The sequence below is a fragment of the Phoca vitulina genome, unplaced genomic scaffold, assembly GCF_004348235.1.
Source record: "Phoca vitulina isolate PV1807 unplaced genomic scaffold, GSC_HSeal_1.0 scaffold32, whole genome shotgun sequence".
NCBI classification, from domain to species: Eukaryota; Metazoa; Chordata; class Mammalia; order Carnivora; family Phocidae; genus Phoca; species Phoca vitulina.
Window position 1 is genome coordinate 1,488,795 of NW_022589735.1, and position 17,253 is coordinate 1,506,047.

The 17,253-nt window shown below is 42.3% G+C and overlaps 1 long non-coding RNA gene and 1 other non-coding gene across 3 annotated transcripts; both read right to left on the reverse strand.

The window, feature by feature from the left end:
• Positions 1–5,695: 5,695 nt before the first annotated feature.
• Positions 5,696–15,763, reverse strand: LOC116645076. 2 transcript variants are annotated; one of them, XR_004301900.1, is made up of 5 exons: positions 15,672–15,763; positions 14,286–14,323; positions 12,904–12,986; positions 12,002–12,077; positions 5,696–5,732 (listed from the first exon to the last, which is right to left on the reverse strand). It is a non-coding gene; the product is annotated as an uncharacterized LOC116645076 (long non-coding RNA). The 2 variants fall into 2 exon arrangements; XR_004301899.1 differs by lacking the exon at positions 5,696–5,732 and adding an exon at positions 8,071–8,110.
• Positions 12,165–12,365, reverse strand: LOC116645346. Its single transcript, XR_004301945.1, has one exon. It is a non-coding gene; the product is annotated as a small nucleolar RNA SNORA74 (small nucleolar RNA).
• Positions 15,764–17,253: the final 1,490 nt, after the last annotated feature.

A 17,253-nucleotide genomic window follows, 5' to 3' on the forward strand; every position in this document is an offset into this window, starting at 1 on the left:
TTGGCAGGAAGGGTATTTTAGGAAAGGATTGGTTGAAGAGAAAACAAGTTAAAGGAGGGGCAATTTGTAATGGACACTAAAATAGGATCCAGAGAAAGGAGACATGACTTTAACAGGAGGCATTGGAGAGGATGGTGTAGAGTTTTCATTGGGTTTGGTTGAAGCCTTGGGAATTATATTCAGGTGACTTCAATTTTGTGACTAAGTCATCCTTGAGGGCTAGAGTTGAAGAAGGGACAATTTTTTTAAAAAAATTTTATTTATTCATTAGAGACAGAGAGGGGGAAGCAGAGGCAGACTCCCCGTGGAGCAGGGAGCCCGATGTGGGACTCAATCCCAGGACTCTGGGATCAGGACCCGAGCCAAAGGCAGACGCTTAACTGACTGAACCACCCAGGTGCCCCTAAGGGACAATTTTTAAATAGCCATAGTGAAGAGTGGAACTGCAATCCCATATCTCCATGTATGTTGTATAACCATCAAGAACTGAAGTTCCTCTGATAAGTGATGTTTAAAGCCTACTGGTTAGCTCTGTAATGAAACTTTGGGGGATCCTAATTCCTCTGTGAATCTTGAATCCTCCATTCAAAACCGTATCTGCTTTCCACTTGGTGAGCCTTTGATTCCAAGTAATCTTGGCTAAGACTTCCCTTTATGTTGTTTCCAGCACTTAGATGAAACAAGAGGCTCGTTCCTCATTTAGAAACATGAATGCATCTTAGAACTAAGATATGCACTTACCCGTGCTTTTGTATAAGGCTGTAATGCCATCTGGTGATCATACAAAGAAGAAAAGTCAAACTTTATCATTGAGTAATTATTTATTTAGTGGCTCATCAGCAAAAAGACACACTGCAAACCAAACTTAATACAAGATTTCAGTCATCAAATGCCTATTTCATTAAGGACACAGTACAAGGGTAGGGATTCAATGACCAATTGCCAGCTCTTAAGGATCATAGTCTGATGGCGAATGGACAAGGAGTCTGGCCTCAAGGTGGGCCTGGCTGTGAGTAGAGATGAATCAAGAGCTCTATGTTGGTTTAGGTTACTTGGGAGTGGGTGAGGTGTGCACCAGGGATGGTAAAGAATGAGGCTACAAAGCAAGAATTTCTGCTAAGACTTTGAAAGGTCTAAGTGACAAGCTCGATACAGCTATGTTATGTAAGACTTTAAACACCAGGAAAGAATCTGGATTTGCGCTGATAATGAAGACCTTTTACAGTTTTGCACAGGAGACATATTGAGGACATGTATTTGATACCACACAATCACTAAGCAGCTGATAACACTTTCTAATTATTATCATAATTTTTGAGGGTAAAGTACCATTATTCCTGTTTTATATAAGAGATTAAGAAGCTTGCAGGTGATGCAGCTAAATAGTGACAAAAGCCAGGATCTGAACCCAGTTCTATATCAATCCAAACACAGAGCTTGAGCATTACATATTGCCTTCACCAGAGCTGTAGTCTCAATCTCTTGACAGTCCACCATCTACTTATTTTTTTAACAGATTTAATGCCCTGAAACCAGGTCATTCCTATACTTTAAGCTATTTAAAAATAGAGAACTATTAACCAGTGGCTCTTTTAGCAGTGGCAGGGGGGGGGGGGGGAGGACAGGCAAGAGAAGGTTTAAGAAGTAATTTTTGAACAAGTAATACATATAATAAAATTCAAAGAACACAAGTTTTCCCCAACTTGGGTTCCCCTACATAAAGGCAACCCACTTACCAATCATTTCTTGTGTATTCTAAGGATTTTCTATAAAGAAACACTTTGTATGTATATACATATACGTGTATATGCTTGTGGTTTACTAAAGATGACCACAAATTATTTGCCATTCTTCTCATAGTGGAATCAATTTCTACTCTACCTGCATCTGGAAGGGCCCTATAAATGGCTTTCACCAACAGAATGCAGAAGTGACTTTTTTTCAGAAGAGACAAAATTTTAAGATCTTTTTGCATCCACTTGGAACCCAGTTGCCATGTGAAATCCCAACCACTGTGAAGAGGCCACATCAAAAGAACCAAAGCACTTCAAGTCTACAGCTCCAGCTGAATGAAGCCTCCAAATGGCTAGCTCCAGCCAAGTCCATGTAGAACACAACCACCCAGCTGAGCCCTATCAACCCGAAGAATTTTAATACTTGTTTGAACCATTAAGTTTTAAGGTGGTTTGTTATGTCATGATACACTAAATGGAGATTTATTTACTTTTTAAATTATTTATTTATTTATTTTAAAGATTTTTATTTATTTGACAGAGAGAAACACAGCGAGAGAGGGAACACAAGCAGGGGGAGTGAGAGAGGGAGAACCTTGGGATCATGACCTGAGCCGAAGGCAGACGCTTTAATGACTGAGCCACCCAGGCGCCCTATTTACTTTTTTAAATACTTGAATAGTAACCTCTATGCCCAGTATGGGGCCTGAACTCATGAGCCTGAAATCGAGTTGCATGCTCTACTGATGGAGCCAGCCAAGTGCCCCTCCATACAGAATTTTAAAAATCTAGTCACGTAATTCATTCCTTTTAAGTACTCTTCGTTTTGTTTTTTTAACTCAGAAGGCAAAGGGATACTACACGATTTTTTTTTTTTTTTAAAGATTTTATTTATTTATTTGACAGAGAGAGACATAGCGAGAGAGCGAGCATAAGCAGGGGGAGTGGGAGAGGGAGAAGCAGGCTTCCCGCTGAGCAGGGAGCCCGATGCAGGGCTCGATCCCAAGACCCGGGGATCATGACCTGAGCCGAAGGCAGACGCTTAACGACTGAGCCACCCAGGCGCCCCAAGGGATACTACACGATTAAAGGAAAAACCATGCTTTCTTATTGTACTTTCTAAATTTAATTCAGAGTCTATTTCTGGACTTCCTTTTATCTGTTCTATTCATTGAGTAAGCTAGTCAGGTGCCAGTATCAACATTTTACTTTTTGTAACATTTTAATATCTGGTAGGTCTAGTTATCCTGTATGATTCTACTTTTTCACATTATGGTTATTCTTATTTTTCCATATGAATGTTACAATCAACTTGTGTAGTTACAAAAAAAATCCTGTTATTTTTATTGGAATTTTTATAAACTTACATTTTTCTTTAGGAGATTTATCTTTGGGGCACCTGGCTGGCTCAGTTGTTAAGTGTCTGCCTTTGGCTCGGGTCATGATCCCAGGGTCCTGGGATCGAGTCCCGCATCGGGCTCCCTGCTCAGCGGGAAGCCTGCTTCTCCCTCTCCCACTCCCCCTGCTTGTGCTTGCTCTCTCGCTGTGTCTCTGTCAAATAAATAAATAAAATCTTTAAAAAAAAAAGGGAGATTTATCTTTATGTTGAAATTTCTTAGACATGGTATGATTTACCCTTTAAGGTCTCATTTGTGTCTGTCAGTATTTTAATGTTTTCCTCATCTGTAACATCTGTACATCTATCTAATTATTCCCATATTTATTTTCCTTCCAATTTATCTTCAAACCTATTACCTGTTACTTCAATGAACCACTTTCAATGGACACCCATAGATATATTTCCAAGTAAACTTACCATCTATGAGTGATTTTTACTTCTTTCCCCATTTTTTTTTCTAATTATGTTTGACAGTAACCTTGAAAAAAGCTCTTTTTTAAAAAAATAGGATCATTTCTAGGGTTTCCTCATTAAGCATCACACAGCCTTTGGAGTAAGACGCTTTTAACAGGTTAGGAATGTTGACCCTCAGCAGTTTTAGCAAATGCTGTTTTAGCATGTAGGGAGATTATTCTCTTTTCTTTTTTTAAAGATTTTATTTATTTATTTGACAGGGAGAGAGACAGCGAGAGAGGGAACACAAGCTGGGGCGGGGGGAGTGGGAGAGGGAGAAGCAAGCCTCCCGCCGAGCGGGAGCCCAATGCAGGGCTAGATCCCAGGACCCTGGGGTCATGACCTGAGCTGAAGGCAGAGGCTTAACAACTGAGCCACCCAGGCGCCCCTAGGGAGATTATTCTTGATATATTGTTGAAATAATCTCAGAATGACTTTTCTGTGTTGTATTATTATTTAACTGTTTATTACATGTATCTATAACATCTTTATGTCCCTAATTTAGCAGTTGTACTACTATATATGTAAAACTAAAATGGGAACCCTACTCTACTCCATCCTTTAATAAAGTAAATCTTTGAGGCACCTGGCTGGATCAGTCGGTTGAGCGTCCAACTCTTGATTTTCACTGAAGTCATGATCTCAGAGTTGTGAGATGGGACCCAGCATCGGGCTCTGTAGGGGCCTAGAGCCTGCTTAAGATTCTCTCCCTCTCCGCCCTGCATTCTCTTTCTCTAAAAAAAAAAAAAAAAAAAAAAAAAAAAAAGGTAAATCTTTGAGGAATTTTTTAATGTCTCAATTTTCTTCTTCTGACCCTCACTGAACCCATAGTTTAGTAGGGCTAGCACTGAATAATTTTAATAAAATGTGACAAACACTATCAGAGGGCAAGCCTGGGTGTGGGAATGTGTGACCCATTGAGGCCTTCCAGAGGGACATTTTAAAAAAACCTAAGAGGGGTGCCTGGGTGGCTCAGTCGTTAAGCGTCTGCCTTTGGCTCAGGTCATGATCCCAGGGTCCTGGGATCGAGCCCTGCATCGGGCTCCCTGCTCCGCGGGAAGCCTGCTTCTCCCTCTCCCACTCCCCCTGCTTGTGTTCCCTCTCTGGCTGTCTTTCTCTCTGTCAAATAAATAAAACCTTTAAAAAATAAAAATAAAAAAATAAAAAAATAAAATAAAAAACCTAAGAGATTCATAGGTGATACGACAGAAAGAATAAAGTAGATGCGTGCTAAAAGCAAGGCTAATGGGTTTGTCTGTATATGTTCTTTGTATGCCAAGAGCAAAAGGAAGCCTCTTCAAGCTTCAGCAACAGTGGCCAAGATGCTGATAGCCTGAAAGAAGGTATTTGGCATTTGGAATAGTTTTAAGAAACTAGAAAAAACTGGCATTTCAGTAGTTCATGAAAGATGTTAATCCTTAGTCTGAATGAGTTTGATGATTAAAGAAGGCAAGCAATTATTTATTAGAATTAGTTGGAAAGACCTGGGGGCACCATACTTAAAAGTTCCAAGTCAAACACTAGTTTTGGAGCTAGAATAATTGGAACACCACAGTAGTTCCTGGACCCACCGTGTGACCTTGGGCAAATAACAGCAGTACCTTGTAGGCCTGTTGAGAGGATTAAGATATGTAGAATGAGTTTACCAATTCTGGCACATCAACATGCAGTAAATGTTGTCAGTGTTGTAGAGTGCCACACGTCCTGCAGTATATTTACAGGAATATCCTAAAATGACAAAACCATAGATTCAAAGGTTATTTATTTTTATAGAGCCCCAGAGTAAGCATGTTAAAATTATCCATTTAAGTCTGGTTATAACCTACATTTAATCTGGCACCTACTTGTCAGCACAATGACCACTAGTTAGAGAGTTTTCTAGTTATAATTTACACACAAAGCTGTTTCACAAAATTTAACTATAAAGACATAGATTACTGAAAAAAGTAACAAAAGGCCACACATATATTTTAGTTAACAGATGTCTCGGGGCACCTGGGTGGCTCCGTTGTTAAGCATCTGCCTTCGGCTCAGGTCATGGTCCCAGGGTCCTGGGATCGAGCCCCGCGTTGGGCTCCCTCCTTGGCGGGAAGCCTGCTTCTCCCTCTCCCACTCCCCCTGCTTGTGTTCCCTCTCTCGCTGTGTCTCTGTCAAATAAATAAATAAAATCTTAAAACAAAAACAAAAACAAAACAAAAAACAGATGTCTCAAATTGGAACAACAAATCTGCAAATCCATTATTTTCTTTCAATACTTTCTGAAGTTAAACTTAGTTTTAAATAGTTGCACACTAGGTTACATCTTTAGAGTCCAAGAGCAAATGCTTTGGAAATCAGACACCTTTATTTTCATGATTTTGCTTCAAACCGTTAAAGAACAAAACCAGCACTGTTGATACCTTCAGTTACTGTGGTAATCTTGAAAAGCAGGATATGCCAATGGCATTACTCTATTTTGGATACATTTTGACACAAAGATATTAATATTTACCAGCTGAAGGTCTTTAGTCAGCTGTCAGCAGAATTGAGGCTGCTTGGCAGTATGGGAAATAAGTAAACCTTGAGATGCTGGTGAATAATACCTTTCAAAGGACTCTTACACAGCATCTGACTATCTAGCTCTGTAGGGAGCCATGGTGCAAAGACACATGGAATGGGTACTCAGATACTCAGGGAAGGTGGCTTCTCTGCAGAAGGGCTGTCTGAGCTAAGACCTCAAAGGAGACAAAATGGAGAAGGAAGATGGAACCAGAAAGGCAAACAGCATGTGCAGAGACCTAAGAGCAAAAGGCTTATCAAGGACTGAAAAAAACCAGTGTGGCCAGAAGGGAATCTGAGGGTGGTAAAGATGGGGAGATGAGAGGGGTAAGGGTTAGACTGTGTTAAGGCCTGACAGGCCATGTTAAGGTAAGCAGGGACTATGTCTTCTCCATCACTCACCCCAACGTCTAGCAGAGTTCACTTAATAAAGGCTATAAACTCATAAAAAGGGTGAGTTAAATGACAGTCTTCTGATAAGATGTGTGATTGGCATAGGTCATTGTCTTCCTCTAACTCAGCCCTGGAGATTACACAAACAAGAAGTAAGTCAGAGATCTGAAAAATTAAATATGAAGAGTTCTTGGAGGAACTGATCATGATTGGGTCCTACTATAGAAGGGCAAGAAATGGAAGCCTAGTGCAGAAAAGGGCAGAGTGCAATGAGAGTAGGGGTAGTAGAGGCTCGGGCAGAAGTTTTCCATTCTGCCTTTCCCCCTCCTGCTCATTGCCTTACATCTTTCATTGGCAGGGTGGCCAACATCTTGCAACCTTACGTAGCCCCTGGAGTTCTCCAGAGTATTACAACTGAGGAGAAGGAGAGAGAGTTCTACTAGCTGCCACTCTGGTCAAGTCCAGATTCTGACTCAGAAGCTTTATGCCTTTGAGGGCATCTCCACCCTCCAACCCATTCTGACACCAGAACAAAGGCTTGGCTCCTCCCTTCTACAAGATTAAAACAACAACAACAACAACAACAACAAGTCCCATCCTCCACTGTGACCTCAGAGGGTAAGAAGAATCAACTTTTGCATCCGCTATAAAAGAAAACAAGGTCAACCATTATTCTAGATGAGGGAGAATAAACGACTATAGAATAAAAGGTGTTGAATATTAAAAATGAAATGTTTACACAATACGGGGGACAGTGAAGTAAAGATCCTGGTTGTACAGTTCATTGTCCTACCAGCAGACAGGGCCTAGAAGCAATAGCACCTCAGTATCAAGATCATATCTCGTGCCCAGATCTTGTTTCGTAATGCCATTCACCAGTAAAGGAACCAGGGGTCCCTGGACAAATGTTTGACACTGAGACAGGAAAGATACAAGATGAGCATGGAGCATCTTAATAGTGCCATAAAGTGAGAAGTGCTTAAAAACCAAAACCCCACAATGATGGAGGCATACTGAAGGTATACAGTAGCCAAACAAAGAGCTCTCCCAAAGGCCAAAGCTGGAACACTGAACAAAATAAAGTATTACTGGATTACTTCCCAAAGCATAACAGAAATAGCCATGGGTTTATAGTGGTATAAATAAATTGAATGAGAGGTCAATTTATTTCTTAAGAATTCCAAGTAACCTACATAGATATTCCACCTTCAAAGAGAGCACAACTCCTGTCTTTTTAACTGTTTGTTGCACATAGTGATTTCATTCCAAAGCACACAGAATTGGGTCAGGGAGAGTAACTCTACAGTGGAGAAATTTGGCAAGACAAACCTCAGCCAGCTGATCAAGGTTAACAGCAACACTAATAAGTCATCTTGATAAAGAGAATGGAAATTTACCTCTATGGTCTTCCTCTCAAAATCCCTTAAGCCCAGGGGCGCCTGGGTGGCTCGGTCGGTTAAGCGGCTGCCTTCGGCTCAGGTCATGATCCCAGGGTCCTGGGATCGAGCCCCGCGTCGGGCTCCCTGCTCAGTGGAGAGTCTGCTTCTCCCTCTCCCTCTGCCTGCCTCTCTGCCTACTTGTGCTCTCTATCTCTCTGTCAAATAAAAAAAAAAAAAAAAAAAAAATCCCTTAAGCCCAGCTTAATCATGAGGAAAAACTCAATCCTAACTGAGGGACTCAAATTCAAGGTCATCAAAAATAAGCAAGTCTAAGAAGCTGTCATAGCTAAAAGGAACCTAAGGAGGGGCGCCTGGCTGGCTCAGTTGGTAAAGTATGTGACTTGATCTCAGAGTTTTAAGTTTGAGCCCCATGCTGGGTATAGAGGTTACTCCAGAATTAAATCTTTTTTTTTTTTTTTTTTAAAGATTTTATTTATTTATTTGACAGAGAGACACGAGAGAGGGAACACAAGCAGTGGGAGTGGGAGAGGGAGAAGCAGGCTTCCCGCGGAGCAGGGAACCTGATGCGGGGCTCGATCCCAGGGCCCTGGGATCATGACCTGAGCCGAAGGCAGCCACTTAACGATTGAGCCACCCAGGCGCCCCCCAGAATTAAATCTTAAAAAAACAAATAATAATTTTTAAAAGGAGCCCAAGGAGATATAACTAAATGTGATATCCTCAGTGAGATCTTAGAACAAAGGACATTAAGTAAAAACTAAGGAAATGTGAATAAAGTATGGACTTAGGTAATAGTAATGTATCTATATTAGCCCACTAATTATGACAAATGAACTATACCAATGTAAAATGTTATTAGAGGAAACTGGGTGTAGGGTACATGGGAATTCTTTGTACTATCTTCACAAATTTTCTGTAAATCTACAATTATTCTAAAATAAAATTTCAAGGTCCATTTTATCAGCCTTTTCTGAGGTAGTAGTTAAGTCACCCTTAACAAGTAGTACAGAATAGTCTCATACTCTAAAGGGCCTTTACTGGAGAATAAGGAGGGCCAAAGTAACAGGCTTCTTAGAGCCAGACCTTAGGATACTAAACTGACAAATATATGACCCAGCAAGCTGGCTTATTGTTTCTAAATAGCAGTAAAGAGAAAGAATTGCTAAGCAGACATTCTAAGTATTACAGTTGATTTGTTAATTCAGTGAAATTGTTTTCCAAGAGAATATTGACAGGTCCATTAACTGGAGCTGTTCATAAAGCCCTAATTAGGCAACAAGATTCAAGGAGTCATTGTCACTCTTTTAAGTACTTAATTAGTTGCTCTTAAGGGATTGTTTTCTTTTGTGTGAATTCCCAGGCAGTGATCCACCTTTGTGTCCCTTTGGGGCCTGCACAATTTATTTCTCTGGGGTTTTATTTTTATTTTCCTGATTATAATTTGAGACATGATCCACAATTTTAATGCAAAAGTCCACTGATAGCAGTTTCAACCCTGAAGGAAGGGAAGTAAATTACGGATAGGCACCAGGAATGGTCTACTCAATACTTGTGTCTCCCTACCCATCCTGCTTTAGTTTTTCCTCTTAGTATGGCATAGGACTGAGCCTTGAAACTTGAGCAGGACAATGAAGAGGGTCACTGTGTCTACTAATTGCTACCTACAATAGGAGGTGGCAGCTTGGGGCTAAATAGTTACTTTAAAATGTTTTACTTCATCTTCTTTTATTTCCTCACCAGGAGATTAAAAAAAAAAAAAATCAAGTCAACAGGGAGTAGTAGGTGACTGACTAACTTCACCTATCAACTAGGAAATCCCATTACATTATTTTAATGTGCATGATTAAGCCACTGAAATCTCCTGGGGTATTGAATACAGGTATCAATGAATCATCCTTCTTCAAGTAGCAACAAAGAAGCACCCTCCCTGCACGTGGGTAGCCTTAAGAGTAGTCAGGAAGGCAATCTGTATGCTCAGAGGAGCATACCATCTCAGATTTTAAACCAAGATGTCACGACAAAGTCTTCCTCCTTCCTTAGGGACCATTTCTATTTCACGACCTAGGGCTGAAGCTGTGATCAGACTGCTGTTCTTAGAACCTCTCCTTTGGGTATACATTAAAAATGAAGAGAACCACTATGATAAAAGTAAGCCATGCAAAGAGTATACACAACAAACTCCAAACACAAGAAAGGACCATTCTAGTACTGGATAATTTACTAAAGTCATCTTAGTCCTCTAAAAGAGGTAGAGTTTAAGGCTAGAATGGTAAAGGCTTGCTGTGAGGCAAAGGCACTGATAACATGGAATTCTTCAGAGACATGTTGGTCTTGGCCCTGAACCTGTTACTAAATGAGCTGTCAAATCTCAAGGCCTGAATTTAATTTTCTAGAACAGGGATTGGCAAACCCTAGCTCACGGGCCAATTTTGGCCTGCCAATCTGTTTTTGAAAAGCCCTCAAGCTTAGAATGATTGGGGGAAATTTTTCAGTTATAACACTGAAAACTTTACAAAATTCCAATTTCAGTGTCCATTAATAAAGTTTTATTGGAACACAGCAATGCTCATTTGCTGACACACTGTCTATGTCTATGGCTGCTTTCATACTGCAAATGCAGAATTGAGTAGCTACAAGAGACTATATGGTGTACAAGCCTAAAATATTATCTGGCCTTTCACAGCAAGTTTGTCAACCCCTGCTCTAGAACATCAGTGTATAGTGAAACTTCCCACATTGGTCGAAATGTTCTGAGCTGTCCACTACGGTAGTCACTAAATACTGACATGGAAAACCACATTTAGTTTTTGTCAGTTGAAGTAGTGTCATGTATTGTACAACACAACTCTATGAGACTTTACTTTAAGCCTTAGACCTTAGATCAAGTATTCTCTAATATTCTCGTACTCTAACTTTTTAGAGTACTAAGTTTTAGATAGGCAGCCCTATGTGAACTCTAAGTTTTAGAACTCTAAGTTTTTCCACCTGTGAAGAAAACCTCAGTTTTTTTTTAAAAATTTCTTTCTTTTAAAGTAAGCTTTACAAACAACATGGGGCTTGAACTCAGGACCCTGAGATCAAGAGTCGCATGCTCTTAAAAAAAAAAAAGTCACATGCTCTATGGACTGAGCCAGCCAGAAGCCCCAAGAAAACTCTACTTTATATTTTTCCTTTACTCTCACACTACTACCACACTCTCACCATTTCTGACACCAGATGTGTGTGGGTTTTCCCCCACACCAAGCAAATTTGTGTCACTAGCTGTGTGTCCTACAGTTTCACTCAGTTCTGACACTATACACCTGGAGTATCATCAGACCCCACAGGTTAAGGGCACAGTCCAACAAGACTGCTCCTCCCTCACTGCAGATGCCAATCACAAGTCCAGGTTGTTACCAGTGCTTCTGACCAGTCTCTGATATAAATCAGAGGTTCCCACAAACCCCCCTCAGGTTTGATTAATTCGCTAGAGTAGTCTCAGAACTCAGGAAAATGGTTTCATTACTGTTTACCAGTTTATTTTAAAAGGATATGAGACAGGCTATAAACATCCAGATGGGAGATGCACAGGGCAAGGCTATATGGAAAGGGACATCAAGCTTCCACGCCTTCTCTGGGTGCACTACTCTCCCAGCCCCTCCAAGTGTTCACCACCTAGAAGTTCTCTCAACTCCACACTACTGGGATTTTTATGGAGGCTTCATCATGTGGGAATGATCAATTATTAACTCCATTTCCAGCCCCTTTCCCCTTTCTGAAGAATGCAGGTGGGGCTGAAACTTCTAAGCTTCTAATCATTGCTTGGCCTTTCTGGTGACCAGCCTCATTAGAACAAGACATTTCAATCACCCAGGAAATTCCTGGATTTAGGAGCTCAGTGTCAGGAATCAGAATCAAAGACCAAATATTAAAACAAAAGATGCTCCTACTGTTCTTATCACTTAGGGAATTTTAAGAGTTTTAGGAACTCTGTGCCAAGATGGGAGCAGAGGCCAATTTGTATTTTTTCTATTATTTCACACCACCCATCTGAGCTGGAACAAGTTCATGAGAACCTACACGACAAAAGGGACTATATACATTACCTATCCTGATGTCACATAGGGTTGTCAGACATCTGAGGTCCCGATGGAGGCAGATTTCTCACTCGGGTAAAGGCATCTAGGATTCAAAGAGGAAAGAAATGACAAGCTATCCGTAAGATAGGGTCCTTTCCTCAAAAAACAAACAAACAAACAAACAAACAAAACTGTTTGCACCCAGACTAGGACCAACTCCACAGGAGGAGTTACTCCACTCTCACAGGTGCAAAACGCTGCCCAAGAGTACTCAGCCACAACACCAAAACAGTGCTTGGAGCCAGACCTCAATAAAGGCCGCATTTGCTCTTCCAACAGTGTAACACCATCCAAGGCATCATACTAGCCTGGATAGCTGACAACAGCTGGGTGACTCCCAAAACAGCTTTCTTTGTTTCAGATACCCAGACACCCCAAGTAGAAGATAGGGATACAGGTATCCTCATGAATTCAATGTTGACTACAAACCAGAAGCCTGGAAGCACTGATGGCAGACTTTGCTGCCAAGCCCTTTAAACAAATAGGAAACAGGAACCCCTTTCCCAGGCCTTCAGTCATTCTGTCCAACATTCAGGGAATTCCTGCTATGTGCCAGGCACTGTGATTGGGATCTAGCAGTGAACACACAAGATACACCATCCTTGCTATCCGGGACTTTACAATCTCCTTTTACATTCCTCAGATGGAATGGTACAGATAATCTCAGAGATCCTACATGCCTTCAGACCATAACCACCAAAATCCCACTTAGCCTTTCACAGCTCAGAGGCTAAACTTGTTTGGGCGGGGGGGGGGGGGGGGGCAAAAAAGGTGATTTTGCCTCCCCACTGCTTCCTGATGGATACCAACCAGCAAACAGGCCTGCCACACAGGAGGCAGTCACTGTTGGAATGAATAGGGACATTTACCTGAGAATGCCATTACAGACTGTTGACCAGCCACTAATTTTCTCTCTTTAGGAGGACCCAGGATGCCCCACTTTCAAGTCATCCTGAAAAAGAAAAAGATTTCATCGTTCAACACCCCAGACTAAAACAGTAGCTCCTGAAGCTGCTTTTCTGTAGAAATGGAAACAATGCTGTCTGCCATTTATGATTTACTCTATTTTCAATACCCTCCAGAATTATTTTATTTCCCATTGTCTTTTTCTTGCCTATAATTACCATTAAAGCTAACCGTTTCCCCAAACCCTCTAGATTGCGTGACTCCTAAGACGCCATATGTAAAAGGCTATTTACAATGAACATCTGAGGTATTCACACAAAGCACTCAACATTTAGCTAAGTGAACCCTTTTCAGGGAAAGCCAATTGACATAACAAAGCTGGCTTTTATAAATAACTCCCATGCCTCCTAACATCCTCACCAGTTCCTCCTGTGGAATCTAGGCTGTCACTTCACAGAAGCAACTAAGAAGCAGAAACTAAGTCAGCCCTATTGGACCATCTCCAGCATCACCCTGAGTGATAGGTGTTTGCCTAGAACTGAGAAGCATCTCTTCTCAGAAAATTAGCAATCCAAAACAAAATCACTACAAAAAGGGACCCAGTATTTACTGCTCCAAAGGGGCAACAACTCTGTTCACTCCTGAAAATCAGTAAGAAACCAACAAAAATATAGTGTCAGCCTAAAGCAGAAATTGGTATGGTTGTAGCTAAGCCTACTGCCTAGAGCTTCTCAATCTATTGGTTATTTTTATATTTTATTAAAGACCTAGAGAAGAATGCCCTAATTTTAAAGCAAATTCACATCAACATTTCCCTAATCAGGCGTTCCTATAGGTAACTGCATCTATGAAACCCCCTACAAAGGGATCAGCATGACTAGCTTTCTATGGTGCAGGAATGGGGGCCAGGCACTTTGATTTCAGTGAAAAATTGCAAAAATCCCATTGACTCTTTGGAGCACTTGGTAGGCACTCAAAAAATAAAAAGGTGACTTTCTCCCTCTACTACATTCCTCATGGCTCGATTACCTTTGTTCTGTTTCCAAGGTATGATTCAAGTAACTTCATACTAGCCAAACCTGTTGAACAAGAACCACTCAAAAAGATTTGGATTTTTAGGTTTCTCCCTGCAAAGTCATGCCCTTACAGATTTAACCTTAATGAATAAACAATTATGCTGGCATCCTGGTATAGTTAACAACAGAGTTGGCATGAACCAGGCCCAGAATGCCAACCAGCTATCGGCTGCTGTTCTCCCAGCAGTGTAACACTTGCCTAGGTACACAGCAACCTAGGCAGCTGCCTACAGCTGGGGCCGAAGGCAGGCTAATGAAGTTGCACTCACCTGGGGCTGCCTCTGTCCAAAGCCCACGGCTGTCCCCTCTGCAATCAAAGCACTCCAGGTTAGAGTCAGCCAACAGTAGTGAACACTAACGTGAAGTTCAAGACCTCTGCCCGCAAAAACCCCATAAATTATTTCTGAGTCATAGAAATAGACAATAAAACAAAAACCTTTTCCTTGGGTAGCTTTATTTTCTCATGTCAGAAGTTAGCCATGGGCCACAGCGACTCAACCGGAGCATTTTTTTTTAACATTTTATTTCTAAGTAATTTACACCCAACATGGGGCTCGCACTTACAATCCTGAGATCAAGAGTTGCATGCTCCAGCGACTGAGCCAGCCAGGGGCCCCTCAACAGCGGCATATTAATGATCTAGTCAACAAGTAGAAGGACGCTTGGCTCTATCACTTAACAGCTAAGTAACAGTGAACAAGTAACCTCTCCGCACCTCTCAGTCTCATTTGTAAAATGGGAATGTTATCAATAGTACTCTGTACACGAGCTGGTTGTTAGACCAAAAAATAATACAAATTAAGCCCAAGAATATCTGGTGTAAAGTATGTGGTCAATAAACACTTCCTGTTATCAAGAGCTACATTCCAGGCAAGGAGATGATGAATAGGGGGAATAGAAGTGGGAAAGTTACCTTGGGAGAGCAATGGGCAGTGAAAATCGGAAAGGCTGGTTAAAACTAGATTGGAGAGGATGTGGATTATGAGACCTTCTGAAGAACAATAAAGCAGTACTTCAGAGAAATCCGATGTGATAATGGTATGAAAGGAACTGGAAACAAGCTGCCATTCCTGCCAACGACCTCAACTATTGGTTGAAAGCAGTAACCAAAATGTTTGCAAGAATGTTAATAAATATTCCTACCCATTCACCGTTGTAATTTACCTTATTTATGTAAGATTAGGGTATCTAAGACAATACCTTTTTCCAGCCATGCTCTAATTTCACTCTTAACAAACTCCAAATAATTGAGAGAAAAAGTAAAATAGAGGGGGCCCATTGTTGAGGTCTAAAAACGAAATCTTAAGAAAGCCTGCCCCTTTCAGGGGCTTGAAAGACCTGACCGAGCTCCACCCGGACACGTGCTCATCACAAATCTTCCCCAGCCCCTGGCCCCGGCGCCAGGCGCCTGGGAAACGAGACTCGCTCAGACCAGATCTAGGTGACTCTCCAGGGACAAGAGGGATGGTAGAAAACAGGGGGCGACTCTAGGGCTACACCCTCCCAGCGACTCTTCTAGATGCCCTCCAAACCCGGGGTCATGATGGAACGAACCCCAAATTCGTCCCGTGCCTCAGAAGAAGGCTCCCCACAGCTGCCTCTCTCCCCGAACTAGTAAACCCCCCAAGCTTCTCCCCACTTGGCCCTTAACTCACCCGCACGTGTCGGGAGCTCCGCCGGGTCGCTCCCGCCGGAGCAGAGGCCGCAGGGAAAAGGACAGCCCGAAACCGAGGGGAGCCCCGCCCCGGGGCGGATACGGAGCAGGCACTTAGTGGGCGGGGCCCGGAAGCCCCGCCCAGGAAAGTCCGGGTTAGAAAAATGCAGGAGCCGTGGCAGAGGTGAGCTTACTCCTTAGAGAAGCTAGCACCTCACAATAGGAAGGGCAGGAATCTGCAATTCACGTTGTAGCATTCATTCCTTTTATGACCAAATAATATTCCACTGTATGGATATCCCACATTTTATTTATCCATTTGTCAGTTAATGGACATTTGGGTTATTTCAACCTTTAATCTCTTATGAATAATGCTGCTATGAAAATCTGTGTACAAGTTTTTGTGTGGATATATTACACTTATTTGACCCCCATCCCGTTTGGTACTTACCGATGGGAGGGGGCGTTGGGTTTGGAGGTGCTAAAGACTGAACTTGGTGTGTCCTAAGGGGGGCCGTGCTTCCTGCCTGCCCACACCGAGAGCCCACCGGATGCCGGATCCTGTCGCACGAGTGGCGGCGCCTTTGGGTTCCTGCTGGTGCAGCCCACGCTTTTTCCACCTCCCGCTCAGATCTCTCAGGCTTTCTCCAGTAGGGTTGTCCCTGGGCTGATGGCTCGCCCACCCACACAGGTCACCTTAGTTTTTGGGTTCTCTCCAGAAGATTTTCGGGTAGATTATGCCTGGCACTCCTACAGCCTAACCCTGTGGGTCAGCGTCCCTGAAGCCCTGCAGTGGCATCCTTAGTTGAGTTGCAGTCGCTAAAGAATACTGGCTTTCTCTCTGCCAGAGTTGCCTTGCACGTGGCACAGTCAGCCAAAGAGGCACATCTTGAGTTTAGACAGATTGCCCACCAGGTTATCAGCATTTCTTATGAACACTAAAACTTCTTCTCCCATTAGCTAGAGTCAGTACGATTCTGTCCTGCTGAATAGTTGGTAAAGCTGGAGCCCCTCTCTTTCCTAGCCCCCACGGCAGCCTATCCTGTCTGCTCATCTATAGCACCTGGCACCTTTGCCAGGCAAGCCCCTAGGAATCAGCCACTGCCCTTGGCATCTGCCAACATGTTTTATTATCTTCCCTCAGCTGTCATAATGAAAGAAAATGTGTTTCCTGCGCACCGCATTCCTCACAGACCTCTGCTGAGAAAGGCCAGAGTGCAAAATTGATTCCGGCTAGAGACAGACACTAGGCTCTAAGGCGAGAGAGACACAGAAGTGGTAAGCACAATTCCTCCAGTTTTGATGGAGTCGGACACAGGCTGTGGTTGGAAAAAGGCTTACATAAATGCAGTAATTAAAAAAGTCACATGAGCAGTGCTGAGCCGGTAGGCAGGAGCTATGCTTTGCAGTTAAATAGGAATGTGGATGAAGACTGCTGCCATAATCAATGCCTGCATCCGGCTGTCACAGTGTGTTCATTAAAGAGGGTTATGAGAGCTATAAAACCCTGCAGATTGGGTGGGTAATTGTCCTGTGGAGCTCTGCTAAAAGCGAAATTGCATTGACATCTCACATATTTTGCT